Source organism: Euprymna scolopes, chromosome 24 (genome assembly GCF_053919585.1).
Source record: "Euprymna scolopes isolate OS-2025 chromosome 24, ASM5391958v1, whole genome shotgun sequence".
Classification (NCBI taxonomy): domain Eukaryota; kingdom Metazoa; phylum Mollusca; class Cephalopoda; order Sepiida; family Sepiolidae; genus Euprymna; species Euprymna scolopes.
This window is the reverse complement of record NC_136505.1, coordinates 25,648,307-25,665,635: the sequence shown is the minus strand read 5'-3', so window position 1 is coordinate 25,665,635 and position 17,329 is coordinate 25,648,307. Positions and strand designations below refer to the sequence as shown.

Here is a 17,329-nt window from a genome sequence, read left to right as displayed (position 1 = left end):
AATTGGATTTTCCAGCAAGACAACGCTGCGATACACACTTCTCGACAAGCAGGAGAATACTTTTCTTCAAATAATATAGAATTGTTAGATCATCCAGCATGTTCTCCGGACCTCAATCCCATTGAAAACCTTTGGGGATGGATGGCAAAAGAAGTGTTCAAGGATGGAACCCAGTATGATTCGATAAAGGAACTTTCTGATTCAGTTTTCAGTGCATGGGATAAAATTCCTTCGCAACTGATAAAAAACTTAGTCGCAAGCATGCTGAAGAGAATTTTTGAAGTAATTCGTAATAATGGAGGCTATACTAAATACTGAGACCCTTTTTAGTAATTTATAATCACCTTTTGTTAGATAAATTATCAGTGGTCTTATCATTTTGACCAGGTGAAAATGTTTGTTTTTTAAAAAATAATTATTAAATCAGGGTCAATGTTTCGAATGAAGAAGATATTATTTTTTTTCCATCATATTTTCCCTTTTGGCAATGGTTTCAACTATTTGTTTGATTAAAGATTCGATAATATGCGTAAACGCTTACTTTCTTAAGTGGTCTTATGATTTTGACCAGGACTGTATATATATATATATATATATATATATATATATATATATATATATATATATATATATATATATATATATATATATATATATATATATATATATATATATATTGTGTATGGCATAATCACATTGACACACCGGTTCTCATCAGATCACCGAAGTTAAGCAACGTTGAGCCTGGCTAGTACCAGATGGTGACCATTTGGGAATTCTAGGCGCCATATGTGCTTTCTGCTTATCTCGGGATTTGTTTCTAGTCATCCTAAACCTCCACTTGTCACTGGTATTCAACAATGTCGACTCAGGAGAGGTGTGGTTGGGGATTGCCCAACTCTTGCCACAAAAAATTTAACGCGCATCCATAGTCTTATAAGACTGAAGGAAGCCTATATATATATTCATCCACATTACTGTTTCGCTGTATCACAGCTCATCAGTGCGACCAGACAGATAACTACCTCAAGCCAGGATCGAAACCCGACCGCCCAACCGACAGTTAAGACTTCTCACCGCTATGCTACTCGGCTTCTGCTGTGCGAGTAGTGAATTAATATTGTCCAAATGCCTAAGCTCTATTTGTTTACACAAAGAGCATCGCTTAATATGCTAATGGCTATTTGTATATCACCTCCCATTATGTTCAATCAGAGAAAGGGAGCACTAGAGTCGTCCACATGCAGTATTGTTTCGCTGTATTGCAGCTCATCAGTGCGGCTAGACAGACAACTACATCAAGCCAGGATCGAAACCCGACCGCCCAAACGACAGTCAAGGCTTCTCACCACTATGCTGATTAGCTGCTATGAACGATTGTAGGTTATGGATGAATATGAATAATTAAACAATTGTATCTGCCAATGCTTTGTATTTTTTATCATTTATTATTACATTTCATTTTTTTTTTTAGGAAATGTTATTTATTAAAATGATTTTCTTTGTTTCTCATAATGATTCAAATACTGTTTCTTTCAACCCATTTTTGAAAGTGAAGTAAAGAGGATTTATTTTCTAACATCAATGAAAATTGAATTCCTTTGTAAAAGATTATCATTTTAGAACAATAATTTTATATGTTTGCTTCGTTTTTTTTAATACATATTTTTCATAAGAGGGTTTTATAGTTTGCTTGAAGCATTGTGCATAGTGTATAGATAGGTTTGGGGTTTAGAAGGTTGTGACAATGTGAGGTTTACGGGCACCGGATGAATTGTGTATGAGTGAAAAGCAAGCTGATAATAGAAATAAAAAGACAATATTGAATGCAATAATTTTGTCTTATTTTTCGGTTACTGTTTTCATGGTTTGTATTACAATCTACAGAGGTACAAATGAATTGACAAAAAAAAAAAACAGTTATATAACTAAGAAATGTTTTCAAAGGAAAGATAAGTTACTTTTCTACTTAACTAGATAAGTTTTTAGTGTTTTTATCTGATCTAAAATGTTTATGCGATTCAGAAAACGAGTAGTATTGAGCACTACCGGAGAACAGGGACAAATGGCCCGATATCGATATCTCTTTACATCTTTAAAGTCTCGATAATCACTTCAAAATAAGAAATAAAACAAAATGGTGGTAGAAACTCACCCAATAAATGTCACTGTTAAATTTATTGGGTGGGTTTCTACCCCTGTTTAGTTTTATTTCTTGTTTATAAGTCATTGCTGAGACTTCAAAGATATCGTGGCCATTTTTTGTTGTTCTTTTGTAGCGCTCAACATCATTCGTTTTTCAAACTGAATAAAAATTTTAGAATAAAAAACACTAAAAACCTATCCAGTTAGGTAGAAAAGTAATTTATCTTGCCTTTCATAACATTTATTTGTTATATTTCTGTTGTTTTTTATTTTTGAAAACCTTTTCGTACCTCTGTGAATTGTAATACGAACCCTGTATATATAAAATGATTGTATCGCTGTAGTCTCCTAGATCTAATCCTACTGAAACTACGGTGCTTCTTTTTTTTTTTTTAATTTACTTGGGAGGCACCAATTACCAAGGCCCGGTAGCCACTTGAGGATAAGGGTTAATGAATGTAAGATCATAGTATATCAATCGTTAATGGTTTAAATTGGGTAGAATTAGATTATTTATAAGGACGGCTCAACAAGAGCTTTTTAGATTAGATTTAAAGGCTACCATATTGTATTCAACCGAGAAGCAGGGAAGCGGAACAGTGCTCCACAAGCGAGTAGTTCTGGAAAAGCATCTTTGTTCACAGAAGCTTCGTTTATATTTAGGCATGTTTTCAATTAATCTGCATCTGGAATATACAGATAAATAGTACAAGCATAAACCGGAGATTGAAAACTGGAAAACAAAAACCACAAAATCCTTTGGGACATGGAGATGTTATGTAGTAGGTTGAACACAAGAAAGTATTTATTAGTTATCTATTTCTGTATCTATCTATCTTGATCTATCTATATATCTAACTGGAGAGATAAACAAGAGAAGAATGTTGATAAAAATATAATAAAAGTATATCATAGACAAGTTTACCGAAAGCATCTGGTCAGCTGATGGAACTACGTGTATGTGACCATGTGATCAGGTTAGCTGAGAAGACCTTGGAGTTGGAATTTGGACGTTGAGAAGGACGGACGGTTTAACAGGTCTGCACCCTTTATCTGGGAGGGAGCTGACGTGTCTTAGAATGGAGACCTAGAATTAACCACTCAAGCAAAGATATTCACTTTCCATTCTTCTGCGATCGACACCTGGAAAGCGAATAAAAAACTATATAAAATACAATCAACGTTCTTGGAAGTGAATGCATATTCGTTCAAACAGGTTCCAGCCTCCTCTCCAAAAACAAGATTAATTCCAGGCAGACAAGATCAACGACACATGAAAATAAGGTATGGCATAAAGGTTTACTTCATAAGATCGCTAGCTATGGTATAGCTGGAAAAGTCTTCTCAATTATTAAATCATTTCTTTCTGATAGGTTCATAAGAGTAGTAGTTGAGGGGCAAAAATCAGAAGCTCACAGTATTAATGCCGGTGTCCCTCAGGGATCCATCCTGGGCCCAACTCTTTTCCTGATCTACATTAATGATCTTCCAAATCATATCCTTACATCATTTGTAGACATTTATGCTGACGACACTACCATTTATGGTACCACATCTAAGACAGTAAACGACCAAGTTCTCTCCAATTCTCTCTCCTCTGATCTTGAGCACGTAGTACAATGGGGAAAGGAGTGGCTGGTTACTTTTAATGCATCTAAAACCAAGCTTCTCTCTTTACATCATCAACATTCTAATCCACATTTGTCATCAATTGAAATGAATGGCTCTCGTCTTCAGGAGGCCTCAAGTTTTGACAAGCTTCTGGGCTTGACCATTACTCCTGATCTTAAATGGAACACGTATATCAAATCTGTTGCCAAGGCCGCTGGAAAAATGGTGGGATCTTTCTATCGATCCAGTAGATATCTCACTGCTGATGCTATTCTCTATCTATATAAGAGCCAGGTACGTCCAAGGATGGAATACTGTTGCCACATCTGGGCAGGAGCTGCTAGAAAGGACTTGGCCTGCCTTGATAGAGTTCAAAATAGACTTCGTAGCCTCGTAGGAGATGTCCTTTTCTCCTCCTTGCAACCTCTATCTCACAGAAGAGATGTTGCGAGTTTGTCTCTGATGTATCGTTATTTTCATGGAAAGTGTTCAACTGAGCTTCAATCTATGGTCCCCCCTCGCCAAACTTTCACAAGAAACACTCGTCTAGCTGTAAACACTATCAATAATTTCCCCCACTCTTTATCTGTGGCTAAACCTAAACGTAGATTCCATGAACAAAGCTTCTTTCTTAGAACTGCACGCTTGTGGAATTGTCTTCCGTTTTCTGCTTTCCAGCTGACTACAATATGGTTTTGTTCAAGTCTAAAGTAAATAAGTTCTTGATGAGCCGTTCCATATAAGTTAACAAATTTACCAAATTTTCATTACTAATGATTACTATATTGACCAACTTCTACTGTACACTCTTTAACCCTTATCCTTGAGTGGCCTCTGGGCCTTGATAATGTGGTGATGCCTTTGTAAAAAAAAAAAAAAAAAAAAAAAAAAAAATACATAATACATGTATCACGCGCGCACACGCGCACACACACACACACACACATGCATATGAATATTTAACCGATCATAGCATTGAAGCATAAATAGACTGCAACAACATAACTTAGGATTCAGATAGTGAAGAACCACTATAGACATTTAGTGACATGTACACACATTCCGATGAACTCTTCGTCACAAGTACATATCTGCTGTATGATGTTGGTTAACCATTACACACACATATATCCCGTATGGTGCTATGGTACACATTACACAACAAACTCCTTTTTGGTACCTCAATATAACAGAGATACAAACTGATAAACTTATCCAAGCAAGAAGATCAGACATCATAATAATTAACAAGAAGGAAAGAAAAACACTCATCGCGTTATACTTTTCTTTAATTTTTCAGATTGATTTTTTCAAAGAAACATTTCATCTATTCAAACTACAAGTGTTGTATTCAGTAAAAATTATTTTACAAATACGAAAAAAATTAACCTTTGAACTTCACTAAATTGTCCATTTTTTAATTAATAACCTGTGACATTTACACGAGAACTATTTTTTGTTTATATGTATGCACACTATCTTGCACTATGTCGAGTTGTAATTTGGTTGGCGTATTAATACACAGTTGATTAGCCCACCAGACATGCACACTCTAAACCTACTGATTTCTGCCCACATCGACAGCCAGGAAGATACTAATCAGTTCCCAAGTAGATCTGCTCAAACGAGACAACTGTATACTGCACCAAAAAATGAGCAGGTGAGATGGAACTCCAAGATACCACATTCTGTTTGTCAGTCGACCTAGCAACTCTCTATATGTTTCAGTGTGTCCTTCGCATAAAGTTGAGTCATATTTTAGTGGACATATTTAATTCTTTTTCAGTAAGATTTTTTTTTTACTGTTTTTCACCCCAAACAAGGCATATGATCACTTGGAACATAACGGGTTACTATTTAGGATTGTGTCTAGCAGGAAACTGTGGGAACTTGAGCAGTGAGATGTCTGTTTACATTACATTGAATTTTCAGCAGTTTAGTAGTCAAGGAAGCAAGAAACAAGGAGGGAATTCCAAAATATTTTAATTCAATGTGGTCTGAAACAACTCGTAATACTTGTACCCCCCTCGACATACATAGTCCCAACTAACCTGAGAAGCAGCAAAATCCCGCCCCTTTACTATTGAGGTCCCTAGATGCCAGAAAACCTTGTATTCTAACAGTTTCTTCCCTTAGTTTTCTAGACATTGGAATTCCCTTCCAGTTTCCTGCTTCCCTGACTGAAAACAGAAAAGAATGGTCAGAACTTCTCACCAACTCCTCTTCACTCTCAATTCTCCACACCAACTCTCAATTTGCTGCACCAACTCTCGGTGTTTTTTCCTTGTTGTACTTGGCCGGCTCAAATGTCTTTTCTCTTTTCACGACTTCTTTGCTTATTCACCCAAGCAGTAGTAATACTTTTCTTCTTCGTATTTTTCTTTTTTTCTTCTTTTTCTTCTTTTTCCCAACAGATAACAAACTCACTCATATGAAACAACGTCCACAAAATGAAAGACACCTTTTGCACAAAACTATCCGCTTTTTTTATGCTGTAACCTCGAACTCATAAATTTGCATACATATTATTTTGTATTGGAAGGGTTCCAGGTTCGAGTACTAGTGCTTCTCTACAGCAAACACATGCCAACCATGGGCACTTATTACTATGACTCTCCATACAGTTATCACATCCCTCCCTGATTTCATGATCACACTGGTGATCTCATCAGTGATGGTCATTTTGTTGGGCGCTCCTTCGAAAAAGTGGGGCTTCTTCAAAAGTGTGGGCTTTCTCAAGAGCATGCGTTTCCATGTCCGCCTCGTTAAAATGATCGGACTCTTTACCATTGCGTATTAAACTTGCTGACACGGTCTCTGAAAAAATACATATATATATATATATATTGCTGTTTGTTTGTAAATAAACAAGCAGCTCGAGCACTATAAAAGCGGTGGGGAAGCGTCTACTTAAATGGACATTTGATGAGGTCATTTGCGAGTACTGATCACATGGGCCAGAAATTAGAACTGTCGACTTTCAACACGGGTTAAGGAGCACCCATCTTTAGACTATTCCACCGAACAATAAAAACCGTTTGTATAACTCCACTTTGCAAATCTGTTCTTATTATTATTCATCCTAAGCTTTACCACCCTCAGTAATTGTATCGAACTTTTTTATTTTGGGAATTAAAAAATAAATAACTATATTTGGTTTTGGAGTTTACTTCTCTTTGATTAGTAAATTCCTCCTCATAAATCATTCTGCTATATATATATATAGTCATCCACATATCCACATACAGTACTGTTTCGCTGTATCACAGCTCAGCAGTGCAGCTAAACCAATACCTTTCCCTAGCCAGGGATTGAATCTACAACCATCACGTTGATAGTCGACAGTTCTAATAATGGCCCATGAGATCGGTACTCGCAAATGACCTCATCAAATGTCCATTTAAATAGACACTCGCCCACCGCTTTTATAGTGCTCGAGCTGCTTGTTTATTTACAAACAAACAAACAGCGATGTATATATATATATATATATATATATATAAAATAAGGATGAAAGTATTTCTTCGAAACTCCGCGGATTAAGGACTATCCACTTATCTAGTGTTTCCTTTTCAGATTAAATATGTTTTTAACTCATTTCAAAGTGTTTTTTAACATGTTTTATTAACTGTTTGCTCGCATATATATATATATATATATATATATATATATATATATATATATATATATTGTAGGCGACCTGCTAGTATATATATATTACAATTCTTTTTTTCTGAGTTGTCTGGTAGGGAAAGAAGGATAAAGACAGCATTTATTTATTTATTGGTATAATTATATATTAATTTTATGTTAGTTATTACTTATTTATATTTATTCATTTATTTTTTTTTGTTTACTTTTTGAGTACTTATTCATATTCATTGTTTTAAATTGCGAAATAATTTTAATATATTAGTACAAATATTAAACACAATTTTTATAAGATTTTGTTGAAATTATCACTAACTGTTTTGTTGAAATTATCACTAACTGTTTTGTTGAAATTATCACTAACTGTTTTGTTGAAATTATCACTAACTGTTTTGTTGAAATTATCACTAACTGTTTTGTTGAAATTATCACTAACTGTTTTGTTGAAATTATCACTAACTGTTTTGTTGAAATTATCACTAACTGTTTTGTTGAAATTATCACTAACTGTTTTGTTGAAATTATCACTAACTGTTTTGTTGAAATTATCACTAACTGTTTTGTTGAAATTATCACTAACTGTTTTGTTGAAATTATCACTAACTGTTTTGTTGAAATTATCACTAACTGTTTTGTTGAAATTATCACTAACTGTTTTGTTGAAATTATCACTAACTGTTTTGTTGAAATTATAACTAACTGTTTTGTTGAAATTATCACTAACTGTTTTGTTGAAATTATCACTAACTGTTTTGTTGAAATTATCACTAACTGTTTTGTTGAAATTATCACTAACTGTTTTGTTGAAATTATCACTAACTGTTTTGTTGAAATTATCACTAACTGTTTTGTTGAAATTATCACTAACTGTTTTGTTGAAATTATCACTAACTGTTTTGTTGAAATTATCACTAACTGTTTTGTTGAAATTATCACTAACTGTTTTGTTGAAATTATCACTAACTGTTTTGTTGAAATTATCACTAACTGTTTTGTTGAAATTATCACTAACTGTTTTGTTGAAATTATCACTAACTGTTTTGTTGAAATTATCACTAACTGTTTTGTTGAAATTATCACTAACTGTTTTGTTGAAATTATCACTAACTGTTTTGTTGAAATTATCACTAACGATCAAATCAAAAGCAGTTGAAACAAGAACACTTCAAACCATATTATAAAATCCATCAACCGAAACAAAGAAAATTGTTCGCCGCATCGAGAAAAAATCAGGGAAATCTATAAAAAAAAAAGAAAAGAAAATTCTGTCGTATTTAATTAAATCTGCTTAAATAATGTTTTGCTGCCTAAAAACACACACACACACACACACACACACACACACACACACACACACATATATATAGATAGATATAGATAATAGTGTTGGGACGATTAATCAGAATCGGAATCAGGAATCGGAAAGACAGAAATTTTAGCGATATCGAAATTGGTATCAGAATAGGACAAAGTTGTACCTATTTCCCGATGCTCTAAAACGATTCTTTTAATTATTTTTTTATTTGATTTGATTTGGTTTGGAACAAAATCTTCCACTGCCGGTAGTAATAATAAAATAACAAATATTTATTGATTTTAATCTACTAGTAAAGTTAAAATCTATAGATCATCACGTTTTAACGTTTGGAAAATATATGCACATTTAACATGTGTTTTCATGATAATCAGAAGAAAAAAAATTTATAATTAAATATTTACAGATTTATAAAAAGCGGAATCGGAATTGGTAATTGTATCAGAATCAGGAAATTATTGAAATTGTCCCATCACTAATATATATATATGTGTGTGTGTGTGTGTGAGTTTGCGTGTGTGTGTGTGTGTGTGAGTTTGCGTGTGTGTGTGTGTGTGTATTATTAAATGTTAGCCGCTGTGCCGCATTGGCACACACAACACCAAGTCAAACACAAAATCGAGTACACTCAACATCAAGTACACTCAACATCATCTTACCGTCAACGCTTACCCTGTGAACTCGGAGTATGGCAAATTCCCATATGTAAAAAAAAAAATCACTGAAAAAACAAAAATACTCTAAGATTAAACATTGGATAAAATTATTATGACCTTAGCTAGATTCGAACCTGGAATCTTTTGATCCATTGTCAGACGTGTTATCCATTGCGCCACAAGTCTTGTCCATATGCTGAAAGATGTTACCGTGACTGCATACAGACAGTGCTAAATTCTGTTGACATGGGCAGGTAACTTTTTCGACGAAAACGAAATGGCCCCCAAACCCTTATTTTGGTATTTTTGTGTGATTGAGCGTTGTTCATTACGAACCATATATAGATACGGACAATCTAGGGACTTACACCTTTCAGGGAAAAAAGAATTTTTCAATTCGGTGCATCCGTTCGAAAGTTTTATTGGTATATATACACATATAAATTAAATAAACATTTAGAATTTTATTAATAGTAGAGATTATCACGTGCAATTATATAACACAATTTTCAATGATAAAGTATTTTCTTTTATAAACTGATATCATTGGAGAAGGCAAATATAAAGTAGAGAAATCAAGTCAAAGCAAACCAAACTATTTGGTCGTTTTAGATATAAAACAGTGAGTGACCAATTTAGTACTTCCACAATAGAGAAAATACCCACCTTTATTAGCCATATATCCCACAACATTACTAATGAATCTTCATGATAAAAATTCCTGGATTTGACTCAGCAAATAACTCTTTCCATTCATAGAAATAGAAAAGTAAGGAGGAAAAAGAATCATAGAAAATGGGAATTCCCACCCGCTCTGCTTTTTCTATCCTTATTACTCTTTCCTCTCCTCATCCCTTTTCCTCTTTTGCTCTTTCTCTTTCTCTCTCGCTTTCTCTATAGTCTATAGATATAATGCATATATATGTGAAACATATATATATATATATATATATAATATATATATATATATATATACATGTATAAATATATATATGTATAAATATATATATATCATTTAGTACTCTCTATATATATGGATATAATATATATATATATATATATATATATATATATATGGATATATATAATTATGCATAAGCATGTATATGCTATATATATGTGCATGTATATGTAATATATATATATATATTACATATATATATATAATTGCAAAAATCAATCTCTTTGCACTGATTAAAAGGGTTCATGAAAAAGGAAGAACTCTTGTAGAATGGCCATTTTCGCGTTAGATTACCATTACCGACAGATTGTTTGTGTGATAAAAACCTAATGACCCCCCCACACACTCTCTCTCTCTCTCTCTCTCTCTCTCTCTCTCTCTCTTTCTCTCTCTTCAACGTTTGCCCATTACCCTGACTATAATCTAACATATCTTTGCCATATTTGATTGATTGTATGGTTTGTTACGATACGTGGACAATGCTCTTGGGGAGTCTTTCATGCAAGCTTGTTTGGTGGAACAACCGTGGAGAGAATTCCATCATTGATGCCACAAACCTGAAGGGTTTATCTCCTTTCATTGACCAGCACACAACTGATCAAACAGAAATGATGGAGCTATCTCCCTTTCTGCTTGTGTATACAACTGACCGCCTCCTCTTTCTCCTCTCCTCTCCCAATTTCTCTCCTCCCTCTCCTCCCTGTAAATCTTTGCTATACTCAACCGGGCCTGAGGAAACAGACATCTAATGCTTTCTTATTACAGACTTCTCTAACTAAGTACAGTGAACAAAGGCCAATTGAAGAACTAGAGATAGAGAAAAAAAAAAGAATGATAGAAAAAAAGATAATAAAAAAATGAAGGATTTATTGCAGCTTTCAAGGGAGATTATCCTCTTTGTTAACGCCGCTTTTGAGTTCGGATCTCTATCTGAAAATACCATAGAACCGTTCGTCGCATTGAAGAACTGTCGATCATGATTGCTTAACAAATTGATTGTTCGTGCATTTGAGTGCCCCTTTTCTGCCAGGCAGAAGCCAGTCAGTTGGATTGGCACTCGGTATGATGAATCCAAATTGAATGTTCCAATGTCTTTCAGCAAACATGGGAGCAATTTCAAGGAGAGTCCGCCTGAATGACCTAACAAGTGTCACACTCAATTGACTTCAAAGCATTGACACTTTTAATGCAAATTACTTTTTCTCCCTATTGTCGTCATCAACAAAAGTACCTGATTTTAAGTCACCAAAAGAAAATACATTGTTATTATACAAGTCCAATTCCTATTGAATTCATTGAGTTTATTTTATACCAATTACGCACTTATAACATTGATAAATGTACGAAACTGCAGTTTTCCCCATCTATAGGTAAAATAGCACTTTATGTTCAACAAATTGTATACAATTAGTCGTTTAAAATAAGTATGGTAATTTTATTTTGGAAATCGCTCCAAGTCTGGAAGCCAAAATAATACGAAAAAGTAAAAAAAAAAATAATACTTGTCAACAATAAGTGATTAATCTACAAAACAGCAGTTTTTCTCCTTTGTCAGAAACATTGCACATGGAATATGAGGACTTAACATTTTCTTAAATAAGAAAAGCAAGAGTTACAAATGTAAAACAAAGGTGCACTTTCTACTCTACTTATTAAATAAATCAAAAAGGGTTGATATGCCGTAAGATAAAACACAAAGAACAATATTGGAGTATTTAGGTAAAACTATGTTACTAGAACGAAGAGGAATTTAATTAAGATTTCCAAATATTTAATAATTTCTAAAAATCGAACAGACTTTTTTATATTTATTGAAAAAAAAAATTGCACAGTCTCTCTTCAGAGAGCTTGTCTACATGATTGAGAACAAAATTTTAGTGGTTGTTCCATTGCATCCACACGTGTGTAAATTAGTAGGTTTTATTGAAGTACTTCTTAAAGTCATCTTTATATCTGTATTCCATTTATTTTTTAGCAAAGATGTTTAGCCAATCTCCGATATAGAGCATCTGGTATTGGCGCTTCTACACTATTGGGACGAAATTTCGGAAATCGTAATACTGATTTTCACATGAAAACAATTGTATCTATGTATTCTTCGTATTTTTAAGATGATTATATCCAAAAATTACGAAAATCAATAAGGTAGAAAATTATTTATTAAAAAATATAAAAAATAGAATTTGATGAAAACGATCGTAAGACACAGGAGAGTTCAAAAGGGAGGTAATTTTCCGGTTTTATTTGATTTAAGTTGGCGGCAATTTTTCATCTGCTAACATGATTAAGGTTGTTTTGTTTAATAATTTAGTAATATTCAGGTAATTTCGACTGCATAATTTGGAAACTACCATTGTAACTTATTAGAATTGAAAAAAAAATCAGTTGAAACCATTGTTTTTTATCTGAACGCTCTATTTATCAACTCTGAAATCTCGTCCTAATTCTGTAGAAGTGCCAAGTTTTTAAATATTTTGATATAACGTCATATATTAGGGGCCCTATGCCAATAGCGATCGAGTCAGCTAGTGTGAATTTTGACAAGGCTCACATTCAGTACATGTCATGATGACCCAAATCATTTTCAGGATTGAATGAAATATGGGCAAATATGGGCAACGTAAAGATGGGCAATGGACAGCAGGTCAGATCATTTAGACAAAACAAAGATATGAGTAGAATTAATGACTGACGTCACGTTTTTCGAGATGAGAAAAAATAAAGGTTTTCAAATCTGTATGTGGAAGCTGTTACGAGACACACTGTCGATAATGCTGTCAGAAACTTAATAATCACCAAATGCACAATGTTACCCCAATATCCGTCTGTGCATCACTCGTCTTAGTTAACTAAATAAGTAACTAAGAGAACTCTCTCTCTCCTATGTGAGTTAATTATTTGCAAAAATATAACTTTAAAGAAACTCCCAGCAGACGTCTCCGTATTTCTTTCAACAATGAAAAGAAGTGAAAATCATGTATATAAAAGTAACTGTAAAAGAAGTGATACTAAAAAAGACCCACGTATAAGTACCACCCCGTATTAAACTTTGATTTATTAAGAAAAACATATCTACCCAAAAATAATTTATTTTTATCAACATCTTATTAAGGCAATCCATATAAATAAAACAGTAGATGTATGTATGTATGTCTGCAAATATTTAACCGATAAACTCTTTAACTACTGGTGACATAACATTGAAATTAACAGAAAATAACAATCACACACCAAGGATAACGAGTAAAATTTTTGTTTGGATGGATGAATAACGCATACAGAAATACGTTAGCAAGTTGAAATAATGTTCATTTCAACTTCCCAACATATTTCTATTTCTTTTGCGCATGCGCAAATTCATTCTTAGATTGAAGTGGTTTAATTTTAAACCTTTCTTATCTATCTCTTGATAGCTCAAACAGTGGGAAATGCAACTGGAGCACTAAATGTTTTGGCTTTGATTCTAGCTCATAGCACCTAAGTCCTTTTTCTTTTTAATCTTTTGTAATCATTACTATATAATAGGTACAATATAATATTCAAATTTGCATGAATTCAAATATATTTAAGCATATTTTACGACTGGTCAAGGCCAGGTGCCACCACCTGGCTAGTAAAAAATGAATGGTTTATAAAAACTGAGAGTACTAAGTGATGTAAAGTGTTTAATCTCTAAGAACTCGAATGGACACCTTTATTTTGGTTCACATGTATTTGCATGTTAAACGGTGTGTAGATGGGATATGCATTGTAAATGTGGGTGTATATTAACATTTCCATGTATGGTATTGTGTATATACGAGTTCAGTAAGCTATGTGCATATGTGGTCGCTTGTTTAGTTGCTCTTGTTGCGTTTGTTGAGTATTTTGGCCTGAAAGGTCTAGGCTGCATTGTAATGTGCGCATGTGCATTGTATCTGAAAGAAAAACTGGAAAATGTGAGAAAAATGCTTTGTTTGATTATTTTATATAACACATGAATAAAGACAATGTATTTATTAATTAAAAACATTAAAAACATTCAGCAACTTCCAGAAACTTCTGTGAAGAGAGTGAAGCTGACCAATTACACTGGACTGCAAGATATTAAACTTTTCTGATACTAAGCTCCAGATTATCACGTGTAACATGACCTCAGAATCCACATCTTTATGCCTACCTATTCTTGCCTGATTATGGAGATTCTTGTGTAATCCTATTGAGAGATATGTCTTATCTTTTTTTTTTTTTTGCAAGCAGCATTCACCTTAAGTGATATGAACAGGTTTCCTCCTTAGGAGAAAGTGTCATGAGAATATTAAATTCCCAAGCGATCCCCAGTCATTTGTATATTCCAGTAAAGAAAGATGACCATGTTACGTCTTTGCAGTTCTTTCATTAGATCACCCAAGTTAAGCCATGTTGAGCCTGGTCAGTATCAGATTGGTGGCCAATTTGGGAATACCAGGCGCTGTATGTAAGAGGATGTCGACACCTTCCTTTAAGAACACTTAAAACCTAACATTGTCAACTCTGTGACCGGGATAAACATGCGACTGGGGACTGCTTGTGAATTCCATAATTCCATCACATTGAAGTTGGTTCAATCTGTATATGGTGAATGCCGCTAGCTGGCATGGTAAGTAGTAGCCCCTTATGTCAGTGCATTGTTTGGGGTGAACCAGAGTAAAAAAAAAACTGTGATTTATGTCATAAATTGAGTTTTTAAGGGTTATAATGATGTCATAAATTGAGTTTTTAAGGGTTAGAATGATGGCATAAATTGAGTTTTTAAGAGTTAGAATGATGTCATAATTTGAGTTTTAAGGGTTATAATGATATCATAAATTAAGTTTTTAAGGGTTAGAATGATGTCATAAACTGAGTTTTTAAGGGTTAGAATGATGTCATAAATTGAAATTTGTAAGGGTTAGCATGATGTCTTAAATTGCGTTTTTAAGAGTTAAATGATGTCATAATTTGAAATTTTTAAGGGTTAGAATGGTGTCATAAATAAATGTTTTAATGTTTAGAATGATATCATAAATTGAGTTTGTAAGGGTTATAATGATGTTATAAATTGCGTTTTTAAATGTTAGAATTAAGTTATAAGTTGTGCTTTTAAGGGTTAGAATGATGTCATGATTTGCGTTTTTAAAGGTTAGAGTGAAGTCATAAGTGACGTTTTTAAGGGTCAGAATAATATCATCATTGAAATTTGTCAGGTTTAGTATGAAAAAGTGGAATGGTTTAGATTAAAATTATGGGGCAATGGGATTTGGGGCATCCAATAATATTCACACTCTCTCTTTTTTATCATAATATTTCTCAATACTAGGACTTATACTTATCTTTATGGTGTACAATAAAGAGTTGTTCCTAGAAACCATTACAGTATTATCAGACATTTGAATCCCATTCAATTGCACTTCTTACAGAGAATCATTAAAATTTTCAAGGGGGTTGAGGTTCACCTTAGATCTTGCCCAGGGTGCAAATACTATTGTATTGGCAACTTTGTTCCTTTTCGTAAAGAAACATTTTCCAAAAATTAAAAAAAGAAATTCTTTGCTCTATTTTAAGGAATGGTAGGGAATAAAATTTAAAAAAAATGAAAAAAAAAATAGGACGAAGATAATCAGTTTAATGCTATCTTTCTTTCGCAAATTAGTGTCAATAATTAATTAGTTAAATTGGAAGAGTTAATTAATTGGAACATCTTTCTACGAGGCTTGAGCATTGGATGAAGAATGCGTTGCTTTATTGCAACTCTCACAGAACTGTCCTCGTTTTGCAGAGAGACTTCGAGTACAGTTTTCTGAAAATAGTTATGCCTTTGGAAATGGTTAAGTTTCAAGGATAAAATAAGCTCTCATATTAAAGAGATAATTTTACTATGAACACACACACATACACACGCACACACATACACACACGCACGCACACACACACACACACATACACACATACACACACACATGTATATATATTGAAAAACGAAATGATATTAAAAAACATCCCCATGAAAACAAAATGATATAAAAAAAACATCCCCATGAAAACAAAATTACATGAAAATTAAGACAAAAAATATAAGGTATTTTTTAGGAGGTGGTGAGCTTTAAATTAAAATAAATTACATAAAATATTTTTATTATACAAATATGTGGTTAATTTAAAATATTAATTTTTGGCATTTATAATTTAAACACAATTTCGGGCATCTGACCTCGTGGTTGCACATACATATATGGTATAATCTAGACATCCAATTATAACAAACTCTACACTTTAAATTAGGCTGTATTTCGGCAATAACGCGTCCAATGTTATCTTCCAAGTGGTCTATTGTGTTTGGTTCTGTATCTGTATTTTGTTTTTTGTGTTTTTTTACATTAAAACAAATCAATCTACTACATATTTGTCATATTTTCAGTGGCAGTAACTAACCAAATATTTCATCATTGTAACGACTTGAACATTCTTTGGTAGAGGGTAGAGGGAACGTGCAGAATAGTTAACAATACATCCCCGCCCCGTTCTTCTGATGTTAACAGTGGTTTTCTAAATATTGACTGTTATTTGTTAACCATTCTGTTTCTAAACTGTCAAGTATTTTCAATTATTTATGAAAATATTCAAATGACATTTAGTTAACTAGCGTCCAAATGCAAGAGAAATAAATCTTAAGTTGTTTCACCAGTTTCAAGCAACTAAAAAGGAAAACATTTACGAAAAAAAATTTACAAAAAACATTTACGAAAAAATATTTAGAAAGGTCTACTCGTGTAATACACGCATTTCCCTATGAAGTGTATTTTTGATGCTTGCGAAAATATATACAGACATTACACAAAGGTTTACAGTAATTCAAAAATCAAAGAAAACAACAAATCTTTAATTTAAAATTTTAAAAGAATCACAATCGAAATCGATAATTGTATTGGATTCAGGAATTTAGAACAAGATCAGTAATTGTGTTGGAATTGGGAAACATTTTAGAATCGTCCC

General features: G+C 33.1%; 1 pseudogene; it reads left to right on the top strand.

Annotated features, from left to right (window-relative positions):
- Positions 1 to 678: 678 nt before the first annotated feature.
- LOC145246910 (5S ribosomal RNA) lies at positions 679 to 794 on the top strand (annotated as a pseudogene).
- Positions 795 to 17,329: the final 16,535 nt, after the last annotated feature.